The sequence below is a fragment of the Sceloporus occidentalis genome, unplaced genomic scaffold, assembly GCF_023333645.1.
Source record: "Sceloporus occidentalis isolate IW3139 unplaced genomic scaffold, rSceOcc1.0.p SCAF_7, whole genome shotgun sequence".
NCBI classification, from domain to species: domain Eukaryota; kingdom Metazoa; phylum Chordata; class Lepidosauria; order Squamata; family Phrynosomatidae; genus Sceloporus; species Sceloporus occidentalis.
In genome coordinates, this window is record NW_028316987.1 from 87,440,874 (window position 1) to 87,454,897 (window position 14,024).

A 14,024-nucleotide genomic window follows, 5' to 3' on the forward strand; every position below is an offset into this window, starting at 1 on the left:
GATTTTAAAAATGCAAGTGGCCTTCCAGATTTGTGGCTTTGACTTTTGCAGATTTGATTAATCATGGATTTGACTGATATGTTCTTTCTAGGAATCTCTGAGTCAGTGTGTGTAGTGGTTTAAGCATTGGACTAGGACTCTGGAGACAAGGGTTTGAATTCCAGCTCAAGCCATGGAAAACACTTGGGTGACCTTGGGCAAGTCACACTCTCTCAGCCTCAGGGGATGGCAATGGCAAATACTGAAGAAACCTGTCAAGAAAACCCTGTGGTAGATTCACCTTCAGGTCGCCATAAGTCAGAAATGATTTGAAGGCACACCACCACAGCAGGAATCTCTAGGTCCTCCAGCACAACTCTGCCAGAAGTTGACAATAGTGTCACACTTTAAGACCTAGAGAATCCAGGAGGAAAAAATTCTCTAGGCATTCGTAGGTCCTCCAGTGCAGTTTTGTGGTCAACTTCTGCCAGATGCTGATCATAGAGTTGTGCTGGAGGACCTAGGGATTCCTAGTGAGGTGTTCTCTCAGTTAAAAATAGTAGTGATTTTTTATTTGTGGTTTTCTTACTTTCATGAGCCCCTAACTTTGGTGAATGCAGAGGGCCCACTGCAACGCAGCCATGCAAGGCATCAAAGGAAACTGTACCTGAATGTTTCACTTTTTTAAAACAATGGAAGTTCACTTTTCCAGAAAGTCAAATTCCTGTTAGGAGGCTGCCAGAGATGGGTAGCTTTCTTGAGTTTCAGGCCCATCCCCTTCTCATATCAAAAAGAGAACTTTGAATAAATTTCTCAAATTCATTTTTTTTACTTCACTATAAACATATATTTAGTAAAGGTAATAGTGAAGAAAAAAATAATGAAAATAATTATATTTAAAAAATGAATATCTGTTAAACTTTACATTTGGATTATTGTTTGTCTTTTGCATTCTTTACTTCCTATTAGAATGATTGTCTAATGTCATAAAAACTTTCAACGTTACCTTGTATTATCCTCTAGAACTTATTTCCATTCTATCCACAAATCCATACTTTGAGATGCACACTTTCCCCTGGCAAATATAACACTGACATGGCCATTTTCTCTTGTGAGAAGTACTCAGTCATTAGCACAGTGTCATGAAAGGAGCCATTCATCTGACAGGACTGGGGAATTCTGACAGTGTTTGCCATTCATTTGGGAGCAGAGAAGTGGAGAGATATTTAGATGGAAGGTATCTAACTTCCTGGCTAGCTAGCAAACTAGCAAAAGGCAATCTCAGGTGAACAAATTAGTACAGAGTTTTATCAAGTCCAGCAATCCTGGAACTTCATATCCTTGCTTTATCTCTTCTGCTCCCACAAAAAGGAAATGAGAACAGCGCAGGCATCTAATATTTTTAACTTGCAGAGAATTTCAATGGGACGGGGGGAAGCTGCCTTGGAAGAAAAGTGGGATCCAAGTCAAATAAAGTCTTTACCTCTGTCATGTAGAGCATGGCCCAACTCCATACATAACAATTGTCCTGATTTGATCAAGACAGTTCCAATTAATCTTCTGTTATCTCATTTTTTTCAACTGCTTTTAAAACTGTTCCTCTTTCTTTTCCTCCCACTCTCTCCCTTTGTTTTCAGCTTATTAAAATTGCTGCAAAGTAGTTTGCACTGCAACAACTCAGCAGGAGAGAGAGGAATTTCCCTGTAGGATCAGGCAAAAGCAAACCGCTGCAACCTCTCTTAGCCTGTGTGTTCTTCCCCAGTAATTACGGTTGCCATCTTGCCCACACTGTGATGTTGTTTGGCCACACATGTCCCAATTTTCATCTGTGAAATGTTGGAGGGTATGCGAACCATCTTGATGATTTACGCTAGTGTAACCAGGGAAGTTAGTTTTAAAAAGTGATTCATTATAAAACTTTATGTAATGCTGCTTCTGCCTCCTCCCAATAATCTGTTATTGTAAGTGTTACTGAAATATTAATGGCTCATTGTGTCACTCAAGGAATCACTTCTGGCATGTACATGTTTGTGGGCTTATATTGCCTTTTCCTTCCTTATTTGTGATGGGCAGGTTTTTAGGTTTTATTAATTGGGATTAATAAGATAATGGAATCAAACATGAACAAAATCCACTAAAAGTGCTTCTTAAAATGTCTAGCTTAATTTGCTCTGAAAACTTAAAAGGGACCCTTCTGGGCCATGTGGGGACTGAGAGAAAAGACAGTAACATTTAAATTCCATTAGCAGCAATAAAGCATCTTCTCTTGGAATCCAGGTTGTCTCTGTCCTTTGTGAAACCATAGGCCTTTTTTTCAAGCAGAGAACATTGAAAATGCTTGTCATTACACCAAGGACATTTTTTAAATGCCAGTCCCAGTTTCTGCATTGCTTTTGAAACATAACTTTATGACCTATCTTTTCAGCATGGTAATGCCTCAACTGAAGGTTTTCCAAGGTGCTGCAGATTGGAATGCTGGGAAAAGCCATCTGTAGTGCTCTCCTGGCCGAGGGACATGTGGAAAACAGGCAGCTGGAGAGACCCCTTTGGGTCCTACTGCAAGTGCTTGTTTTAGTGCATCCCACAAGTGTGTATGTGTGCTGCAGATGTCATTTCCCAGTGCTTTTATTTGCAATGCCTTAAAAAACCTGTTGTTGGGTTTTGGGGGTCATGTTTGATCATTAACTACACATACGAATCCCCAGCAGTTATGAAATTGTAATCTGGATTTAGAGCTCATAACTATGGAACAGAATGCCAGTCTTTGCTTTAAGACTCAGGTTTAAATTACACTAATTTGCATACTAATTCACCTCTAGAACATAAAAGTTGAATCCAATTTCTACTTTGTAGTTGTTGTGGGCCTTCAAGTCACTTCTGATTTATGGTGACCCTAAGGTGAACTTGTCATGGGGCATTCTTGATAAGACTTGTTCAGTGGGGGGTTTGCCTTTGCCTTCCTCTGAGGCTGAGAGAGTATGACTTGGACAAGGTGACCCCATGAGTTTCCATGTCTGAGCAGGGATTAGAACTCTAGGTTCCAGATTTATAATCCAACACTCAAACCACTGCATCATGCTGGTTCCTCCATGCTGCCTTCGAATATAATAAATAAAAGTCACTCTTCCCTAGAAGAAAAAACAACATTTATAATCACCCCAGATACTTAGAAACCAGGAATATGGAATATTCTCTCCTAAAATAACAGAGAGCTGACATATTTCACAAATAAAAATAACAAATGAACAATTTGGATTCCCATAAGTACTGCAGAAGATTAAGATGTATTGCTTTTGATCACAGTTGAACACAGCCATTTTCTAGCCTTGCAATTGTTATTGCTGGCTGAAGAAGCATCATTCACCCTGCAGTGCAAAGTAACTACTAACTTTCAGGCAGGCACACTTTCTCATCTGCTTCCATCACATTTAACAGCAAAAGGAAGATGCCAATATATGACACTTTGTCCATTAATCCCACCATTTTGACAAGGTGTACATCAAATTCTAATCTTCAGATGAAAATTAAATCCAGAGTTTAGAAAAAAAAATTGTTTGGGCTCTGACTCTGCAACTATGCTGACTGAGAGGCTGAGGGAGTTAGGAATTTTAACAGCATAAAAACATTTTTGGCTGCTGCTAATCACATAATGTCAGGTCTGTCCTGCTGCTGCTTTGCATTCCATTCATTACTGTAGTGCACCTTTTCACTGATGGGCAAAACTCATCAATAAGATCTGAATTTCACTGCTATTCCATTACTGCCTTTGTGCAAAATGTCCTTTCCACTATAGTTCCACTTTTCAGGTAGCCATGCAGTGTGCGGGGGTGTGATTCTGTTCCTTGTCTCCCCTCTCTGGAGCGATCGCAGTCACCAACTGCTTCCCAAAGCTGGCTTCTATGTGCACATTTGCAGGGCACCTGACTTTGGGAGGCAGTTGGAGGTTGCAATTGGTTGCTCAGTGCTGCTGTGTGAATGTGAACACAGCAGCCCTGTGCTTCTAGAGGGAGGAAGAGGGGTGATTGCAGCTGACAAATTTCTCTCAATGCTGGCTGCTTTGTGCACATTCACATAGCAGCCAACTTTGGGAAGTGGTTGGCAGCCTTGATTGCTCATTTCCCCCTTCCTCCCAAAAGGTAGTATTGGGCACTGCTGAAAACAGATCCTATGGGCATGGATTGCCAAAGTGCTGTCATGAGGGAACGTATAATAAGAAGTGATGCCAAACCAGTATGCTTCCATTTGTAAACTAGTGCAATTGTGGCAGGACATCAGGCTAGTGTGATAAAACCCCTAGTCCACAATAGTAACCTTTCTCTAGTCATACCACTGATCTGTTTAGATTGTCAACATTTGTTACGAGTAACAGTGGGGTAGAGATCAGGTTTGTAGTGCAGCGTACCACAACAATGTACATACACACACATGCCAGAGAGTAAGTGTATAAAGTGTGACATCCTGTTTATTTGGATCAGGATTACTTCAGTCTTGTGTGTAGCTACCTAGGAGTAAACACCATTGCACTCAGCAGTATGTCTGACTGCAGAGGTTCAACTTGTAAAATATCCAAGTGTTAGTCCCAACTACAGTACACTCACTGAATCAATGGTTCCATTTATGTGGTGGTTGACTTACTAGGTCCCTGTTTACTGTAGTTGAGTCTCACCAGTGGCTTTAGATAACTGAGTTTTAACATAAGATTTCTGTATTAAAATGCAAACCATTTTTGCAAATAACTATTACCATTTGGGCTTTTAAATCAAGAACTTCATCCAAAAAAGGGAAAAGGGAAACAAAACATAGAGCCTTAGTTTAATTATGTTCCTTGTTCTCTGATGTCTTGTGTGCTGTTTTGACACAAGGACTAGTAAATCCTGAAAGGCCTTTTATCCACCTGTATTCTTTGCCAGAGCAAGGAACTGCCATCAGTTACTCTGTCAGTACTCAAAAGCCTCTTCTAGGATGCTTAAGAATGAGGATGCTTGCTTAAATGATCACTGGGAGGCTCTTGATGGGCTGGAAGCCAGGTACTAAACATGCTTCACCTGCCAGGATGGTGCCTAGAGAGGAAATAGTTATTAATTCAGTCTGGAATGTGGCCAGTGAAGAAGGTAAGAGTTCTACATGATAAAAGGTGACTGGCCAGAAATGCCCTTGTGAGGATTCAAGGGTAGCATGCACCTTTTGGAGAAAAGACTACGGCTTCAGAAAATTGCTTTTTGGGGAGTAGAGTTCCTGGAACCCTCTTAGCCATATTCTGGAAGCATTTAATTTTAAAGTGTATGACTAGATTCCTTGGCAACTACCTTCTTTTTTATGTTGAAACAGACGATCACAACTATGTCTTTGCAAACATTTCCAAGTTGCAGAGCTAATACTGCATTCTTTGGGTGCTTCCTTGTTCATTCTTCTTCAACAGATATTGAAATATACACACACCAGGAGTGGGCAACTGCATTGGGGGATAGGAATCAATTTTCCACTTCCAACCCACTATGAGCTACAATCACGCACACAGCAAAGCACCAAAATGCTTGAATTTCTCTTTGTTTCTCCTCCAAAATGGCAACTAGAGGTTATGTTCCATCACTTCTTGTAACCATTTTGGAAAGAAAACAGAAGGGTGGGGTGTTCTGGTGAGATTTGAGGAGGAAATTATTTTCATTCATTCATTCATTCATTCATTCATCCACTCATTTTGTTTCCACACATTTGGAAGGCTTTGGCGGGGGGGGGGGGAGGATCTACACTGCTGTGTTTATTTTTTTAAGCAAGAGTTCATGGGACTTTGGAAGACTAATGGTGGGCTTCCCAGACTGCAAAAATGATGCAGTCCTCCACCTCATAGATTTGCAGTACTGTTTTTGCAAAGAAACTGATCTTACAAAAAGCTGCCTCTCTGAAGCTTCCTAGCACTCAGGAAAGTACAGGATGAAAAAACAAAAAATTCTCAGTGCAATAAAGACATGATAAAACAGATGGACTGTAGGTTTAAGATGGGAAAATGGGAATTATTCCTTCACAAAGAGTCCAATTAATGTATGGAACTCACTCCCACAAGAAATGCTGATCGGCAAGACTTTCTATGGTTTTAATGGGGAGGGGGTGACTGAATCTGCCCTGTCACAGATCAGAAATAATGAGTTACAAGCAATAGTTACCTGTGAAAAATTACTGTTTTTTGTTACACAGTTACATTCCCACAGAAACAAAATGAGTGGGAACAAAATTATATTCTGGATGTATGTAATGAATAACATTGTATAGCTTCCCCCCTTGTTTTTTGAAGCAAGGATAGCTAGGGATTTCCATGGCAATAAAGCTGCTCCAGATTTAAAGGACTTGTCCACGGTACTGAATTTGAGTGGTACTGTGCTCGAAAGGAACTGTCCAATGTACTAAACTGTTGTCCAAGGTATTGAACTTTATCCCCAACTCACTTTGGACAGCTTATTTAATGTTCAGACCAAAACCTGTTGCTGATTCGCCATCCTATTGACACTTAAGCTATGAGAAGCTATTGATTCCATGCCCCATTTGCAGTAGCAATAGCAATAGCAAGTACATTTCTATACCGCTTATCAGTGCGCTTAAGCACTCCCTAAGCGGTTTACAAAGTGTAAGCTAATTGCCCTGAACAATCTGGGTACTCATTTTAGCAACCTCAGAAGGATGCAAGCCTGAGTCAAGCTTGAGCCCTTTTGCTGGTATTGAACTCGCAACCTTATGGTTTTGAGTGAGTGGCTACAGTACAGGCGTTTAACCACTGCGCCACCAGGGTGGCTTTTACATCATTGGGGCAGTGACTCCATGCTGAGTTTTAGCCCAAATTTTAAAGGTGTTATCCCTTGGGTGGAAGCTAATTTGGGAATAGTGTTCCACAGCTGGGTTGGAGACTTTGGACTAAAAGCCAAAATGGATTTTCACTCCCAATGACATAAAAGCCACCAGCCATCACTGCCTATTTTTGGGATTCCCCAAGGCATCTGATGGGCCTCTGTGAGAATAAATCTTGGTTTGATCCAGCCTGGCTCTTGTGTTCTTTTGTGAGGCCAGACCTATGGTTTACTGGAGGGTGGGTAAAGTATACTCCATAGGCTACATGCAGCCCCCTGAAGCCCCCAGAACCAACTTTTTAAATCAATCTTGGGATGACTTCTTTTTGGACTGAAAACCAGTCAAAGGCACCACACCTACCCCCCCCCCCCACAAAACCTGAAAATACCAATCAAAAATCGACTGAAATGGTGTGCCAAAATGCAACAGTGGCTGCAGTGGGAGAGTGGGTCCATCTCTCTCTGAAGTTGCCCACCCCACAGATTTAAAGCATTTGCTTGTAAAAACTTTTGGTTTCTTTCTTTCCACAAAGAAAGGTCTCTGTGAAAGAGAAACTGTGTTTTAAAACTACTGTACAGTTGCTTAAGCCCTGATTATATGTATTTAGTATGTTCAGGGTTGAAGGGAGGTATTCATGAAGCAGCATTCAAAACATGCCTTTCAGGCTGTCATTATTAATTTTCCGTCCATGACATTTGGCACTTTCCTCCACAAAACTGTCTTAGCATGGAAAGAGGAGCATTAATCTCCCAGCTGGAGAAAGGTTAGCGAAGTTGTGCGCTACATTATCATAAACTTTAAAGGACCCCTAATAATACCTTTCCAGTAGGTATTGAACAAAACAAAACAAAAACTCTTTGTAATACAGCCTCATATTCCAAGGCCACTCTATCCCTCCCCACAGTGCTATTAAACATGAGAGGTGAACAAATGGTAGGAGTGTTGTAAAGCAGTTTGTTTACGAAAAGGGGTTAAAAATGGTGACACGATTATGAGAAACTTCTAGAAACCCTTGGGCCATTGGTTCTGTGCACAGCCAGTTCAGTGCACAAGGCTTTTACCAAGACCAGCCGAGCCTTCTTTTCCACTTAGAGTCAACATTTAACATTGATATAGATTGGTGGTTCCCAAATCTTGGCCTACCAAAGTTTTTGGACTTCACCTCCCAGCATTCTTGATTGTTGGCTAAAGTGACTAGGGCTTCTGGAAATTGAAGTCCAAAAACCTGGAGAACCAAACTATTGGGAAACACTGATACAAGTAGATGAACTAAGCACTGAGAAGAAGACAGGGAAAGGGCCTTCAGTGTTCCCCAAGACTCCTCTCCTTCTTTCCTTTCCTTCTTTCCTTTTCACACAGAAACAGAGTAAAACTGTTATTGATGAATTTTAAATGGTTGGAGGGTCTTCAGAGGAGAATGAGAGTGCATTTAGCTAAACAGTGGTAAGTTTTCTGATTCTATGGCTATGGCTATATGCAACCTTTTGAATCAGAGGGCAGCATGCCTATGAATTTCAGCCACTGGGCAAGGGCAGTTGAAGAGGGTTATTCAGGAATTTATCAAATGTACGTTCTTCTCTTATAAATTTTGTTGTTTGTTGTTGTGTGCCTTCAAATTATATCCAACTTAAGGCAACCCTAAGGGTGAATTTATCATGGGATTTTCTTGGCAAGTTTCTTCAGAGGGGGGTTGCCATTGCCACTCATTTTTCCTCTTTTAACTTTGGTACCGTAATTAATTTTTTAACTGTCTTTTTAAAAAAGCTGCCTTGGATTCCATTTGGGAGAAAAGTGGGATATAAGTGCAAGAAACAAACAAATTTCCTTCTTTATTAAATCAAATAAATAGACTACCTTTAGTCTGTGTAAGAGAGACTGCATCTTACACAGGGAAAATGGCCTCCCTGGATGAGATTTCCTTTCATGAGCCTAATCAACTCTTGCTGCAGACATTAATATTTTATGGGTACTAAGAGAGAGAAGAGCAGACAGAATCTGCTGGACTTAATCCCCTCCCTTACTGCCATCCCCTTCTCCTTGTGTGTCCAGATTTAGATTATAAACCTGAGGGCAGGGAACTGTCAAATCAACATTTGCAAGCTACTTTGAGAGACCTTTTGACTGAAGGGTAGGGTATAAATGCTCTAAATAAAGAAATGCATGGGCTCCTGAAGTATGCCCAGTTCATGCCACATTCTAGCCTAGGATAAGAAGATCAAGTTCCTTTCATGGCCATATGCTGAATTCAGGCCCTGGTATGATTAATGATGCACAAAATTGTAATTTTAGTCTGATCTTCCTCTGAAGAATATGAAAGAGCATAAATGGAGAATCCTGCTATCTTTCCACCAACTCTGTAAGTTAAATTAGACCAAAAGACAACAATTGGCTAGCAAACACCAAGCTAGTTATAGATTGTGGCTGAGGTCTCCTTCGTTTTAGATCTGCCAGTCCAGTTACTAGACCCATACTACCTGCATAAGAGCCTCAACGCAGGCTGATGTGGGCCTAAGTGGGCACTTTCTAGTGTCCATTGGCCTTAGCCTGCCATGTTGTTCCTGATCCACATACTGACAAGTAGTCTTTCTCTTGATCCTCAGTTTGCCTTCACCAAGCTGAATTACATTTCTAAAACCAAAATTTGCCAATGCTTGTCCTGAGGTTTCCGTTATTCACACCTTCCAACCTTTCTGAATTCTGGAAACTAAGGCCGAAATCCAATTTAATCAAGACCAGAGTGGTGCTATTAAATCAACAGGACTTACATAAGTGTGGATTTAACATTCAGAAATCAATTCAATTGATCAATTAAGACTAGCAATTAGATTTAGATCAAACAACTTGGATAGGAGAAATTATTTTGGGTTACACTACCCAGAATATCCCAGGGAATTGTGGGAGACAGAATTTTAAAAAGTACCTTTTGAAAGCTTTGGACCAGTTCACTGAACACTGTCTTTGGGTGCATCCATACTGTAGAAGTAATGCAGTTTGACACCACTTTAAGTGCTCTAGTTCCATCCTATGGAATCCTGGAATTTGTAGTTTCACAAGGTCTTTAGCCTTCTCTCCCAAAGAGTGATGGTGCCTCACAAAATACAAATCTCAGGCGCGTTACAGACCGCCCCTTTGAGGCGGCCTGTAGGCGCTGCTTTCCCCGGTGTATCGGGGTGTTAGCTGCTATAACGGCAGCCGCTGAGGCCCTGATCCGCCGCTTTGCAGGCTGCGGGGAAGCGGCAAAAGGCCGCTTCCCCGCAGCCTGGAAAGGGGTGTCCTGGGGCTTCAAGCCCCAAGGACACCCCACGGCGGCAGGGAGGAGGAGAAAGGGGCCGCTTGGCCCCTTTCTCCCTTGTGTCGCTGGGCGCAGCCGTCTGAAGGCTGCGCCCCGCGACACAAAGCAGGAAGGAGCTCCAAAACGGAGCTCCTTCCGGGGTCTCACAAAGGGCGCTATAGGCGCCGTGGCGCAGCCCCAATACATCACAACCACACCACCTCGTTTGGAGGCGGCACGGTCGTGACATATTGATGGCGGCGGCCGTGTGGAACGGCCGCCGCCATTTTGTGCATGTGGAGCGCATACTAGGGTTAGGGGGGTACGGAAGCACCACCCCTTCCTAACCATAGTACGCGCTCTGCGCGTACTATATGGCCCGTTTGTAATGGGCCACAAATGCTGTAGGATGGAGCTATGGCAGTTAAAGTGGTGGCAAGCTGCATTACAGTCAGCCCTCCACATTCACAGATACTTTATCCATGGAATCAACCATGCACACTTTGAAAATATTTTTTTACAATATAAATTCCAAAAAGCCAACCTCAATTTTGTTATCTTATATAAGGGACACCATTTGACTATGCCACTGTATTTAATGGGACTTGAGCATCCATGGATTTTGATACTGACAGGGGGTCCTGGAACCAGCCCTGGCAGGTACCAGGGGCCCAATATATTTCTACAGTGTAAAGACATTCTCAGTCTGAACAATCCCTTCCTATGCTCCTGATTCCAATATCCGCCCCCCCCCACTCATCTATGCATTTAGATTTTACACAGGAGCAACTAAGCCATACTTCAGATTGTGTGTGTGGGCAGGAACAGCATGTCCGTCATCCCATCAGGCGGTCCTCTTTCCCTTGCTTAATCCCCCAGAAAGCGATTGAAGTACTTTAGGCTCTGCTCTTACAATACTGGAACTGCGCAGTCTCTCAGCACGTGGCCATCAGCTCCCACTTCCTTGTGCAATGCTCACGGAGTCCTGGAGATCAAGGAGGATTTTTCTCTCCATTTTAATACATTCTTAAATGGAAGTAATGCAATTTTATCCTTCTGTTAGCATTTTAAAAGCCTGAGATTGCAGCCAACTTTAGCCTTTAGACTGAATTGTACAGGCTAGACCCAGCTATAGTGGAGCCCCTTTTAATTTTGAATGGTGAGACAACACATAGGTAAATTCCATTGAAGCAATGGATCTACTCTAGCTGGGAATGAAGAGAGGTTTCAAGTATATCAGGGCAGACAAAATGCTTATGAATTATGCCTTTGATTTAATTATTTGGAAACAAAACCCATTTACTGTCAGTAAATACTGAGGCTTTCTGAAGAGAATGCCATGTTGTTGTTTTGTGCAGAGGCTGGAAATGTTAGCAACAAGCTTTATCTGCAGCTGTAATCTTTATGGTTAATCCCAACTAGAATATACCCATTCAGTCAACTGTTGTACAGTGAGCCACCATGTAAGTAAGTCAAATTGATTCAGTGACTCTACTTGAGTCAGGATTTAGTCCTGTATGTTCTCCCCTACATGCCAGTTTAATTTCCTTGTGTTGAAGAGAATGGAATTTCCTCCTGTTAGCAAGAGATCAAAAAGGTTCCTTTTTGAACTACAACTGTCCAGAATCCCAGCAGCTATGTTGGATGAAGGGTTTTGGGCATTGTTGTCCCTTGTCAGCAAACAATACCCCAAAAGTATGCAAACAGATCTTGTAGCACCTTTGAGACTGAGAGAAAGAAAGAAGTTGGGAGCTTTCTTACATTTAAGTCTATTTCCTCAGCTGCATGAATGCCTAGGAACAGACCTTTATAAGCCGTCTGTGTGAATAGCAAAAGAAATGCAAGATTTGTGCGTATGATGACCAGTTCAGTTTTAACAAAGATTCTTTGGCAGGAGGAAGGATGTTGCCTAAAGCCAAGGTGAGTAGATAGCCATAGGAATGGTGGAGGGAGTTTTGGAATGTAGTGTGATGCTGGCTAGGAATCAGAAAGTAGATGTGATGAAATGATCAAGAAAGCCCTCATGATGCTGGAGTGTCAACTAGCATTATAATATGTGTAGTGTGACATTTACCTAGATTTACTCATTTGCTCTGGAGGGGCATCACTAGGTGGGTGCAAGGGGTTCAGACTACACTAGGTGACACCTCAGGAGGAAGCGTCACCCAGTGGGCTGGTAGGAAGGGGCTGCTTTCTGTGTCTCGCAGCTCTGTTGGGTGGACAGGAAAGCAAGTCTCCTCTCTTTCCCCCTCACCCAGCAGCTCTGCCAGACCTGGAAAAGCTGTGGGGCAGCAGCCGCAGCCCACCTCCCATCAATGGCCATAGATGGGAAGAGGCTGCCTTCAAAGTCTGGTAGCTCTGCTGGCTGGGCAGGAAAGTGAGTGCACTTCCTTTCCTGCCCAGCCAACAGCTCTGCCAGTCCCAGAAAAGGCTGTTGAAAAGAGGAGGGAGGGGGTAAAATAATTATCTACACCAGGTGTTAAATATACTAGGTACACCATTGCTGTTCTGTATTCACGATCATAGCTGACACCTCATCCACACTGTAGAAATAATCTGGTTTGACACCACTTTAACTACCCTGGCTCAATGCTATGGAATTCTGGGAACTGCAGTTGGTTGTGCCACCAGAGCAAAACTTTCCTCTGGTGCCACAACAAAGCAACTCCAACTTTTCAGTCATTTTCTCTGTGTTAGCCATCTCTGTGATATGATAAATAACTATAAGCAAAAGTATTATATAAATTATATTTAAAGAGGAAAAATTGAGTCTTGATTACAGGACACTCTGGAAACGTAATTAACTGAAATACAGGTGGATAGGCAGGATCTCTGTGAGGAATAGTCACTCTTGAGTCCTTGAGTTGATTTCCATGTGTTCAAAGAAATAATATTAAGAACTCTGTACATATAAGTCCTGGAGGTCTTTTCAGATGATTTTTCTAAAATGTTGTCTATAGTCCTACTATTTTTTTAAAAAAAAAAATCTCAAAAAGCCTTCATGGATTATATTTACAGAGATTTGCACATTATTTATTTGAACACATGGAAAGCAACTGAAGGACTCAAGAGACTAGTTATAAACATAGACATAGATTTAAAGGAGACCTAAAAATCCTAAAGGCATCAGATCCTGTCTGCTCTTGGAAGCTAAGTGAGATTGCCAATGAAGACCAGGTGCAGTAGGCTATATTTCAGAGGAAGGAACTGGCAAAACCACCTCTGAGTATTCCTTCCATAAGAAAACCCCATTGAGAGGTGACTTGAATACACACTTGGTACTGCATCACCGTCTATAACCTGTTGTACAATATCCAATCTGCTTTTAACCAAAAACTGAAAAGTGTTTCATACCAGTGTTGGATGCTTAAAGAAAAACAGGAAGATAATCTGCTCTGGTGTTACAAAGAAGAAGCACATTGCCTTCAAAAACTAGATAAAAATAAGCCATGTAAACAAATTGAAGGGAGTCACTAAAAAATTCTGCTTAGATGGTTCTTGTTGACTTCTGTTTGGAACTTTTGCCAAAAAAATTACTGTGAATCAGAATATTTTGGCAAGGGAAGGAACTGCTATCATCATTTCTCATCTAAAGAGTCTGGGATATAGGACAAACATGAAAATGTCATCATTCATTGAGCATCTAAGAAAAGAGATGAGGAAAGAAGATTGACTCCAGATGAGCTCCTTTTGTTAAGGTCTGACAGTCAAGAAATGATGAAAATATATTGAATCTGTCTCGGCTTTGTTGTTAGCGGCAGTATTATTACACAGGAGAGACTGTGGAAATATGGCGTAGGAAGCACACACAGGATCTAAAATGTTATTTCAAGCTTTCTTTTATAACTTGGAAACCCTTTTCAGAAAAATTACTTCTTTAGACTGCGGTGCCCAAAATCCTGGGCTGGGCTTTTTTTGGTAGTCCAAAAAAGGAAAT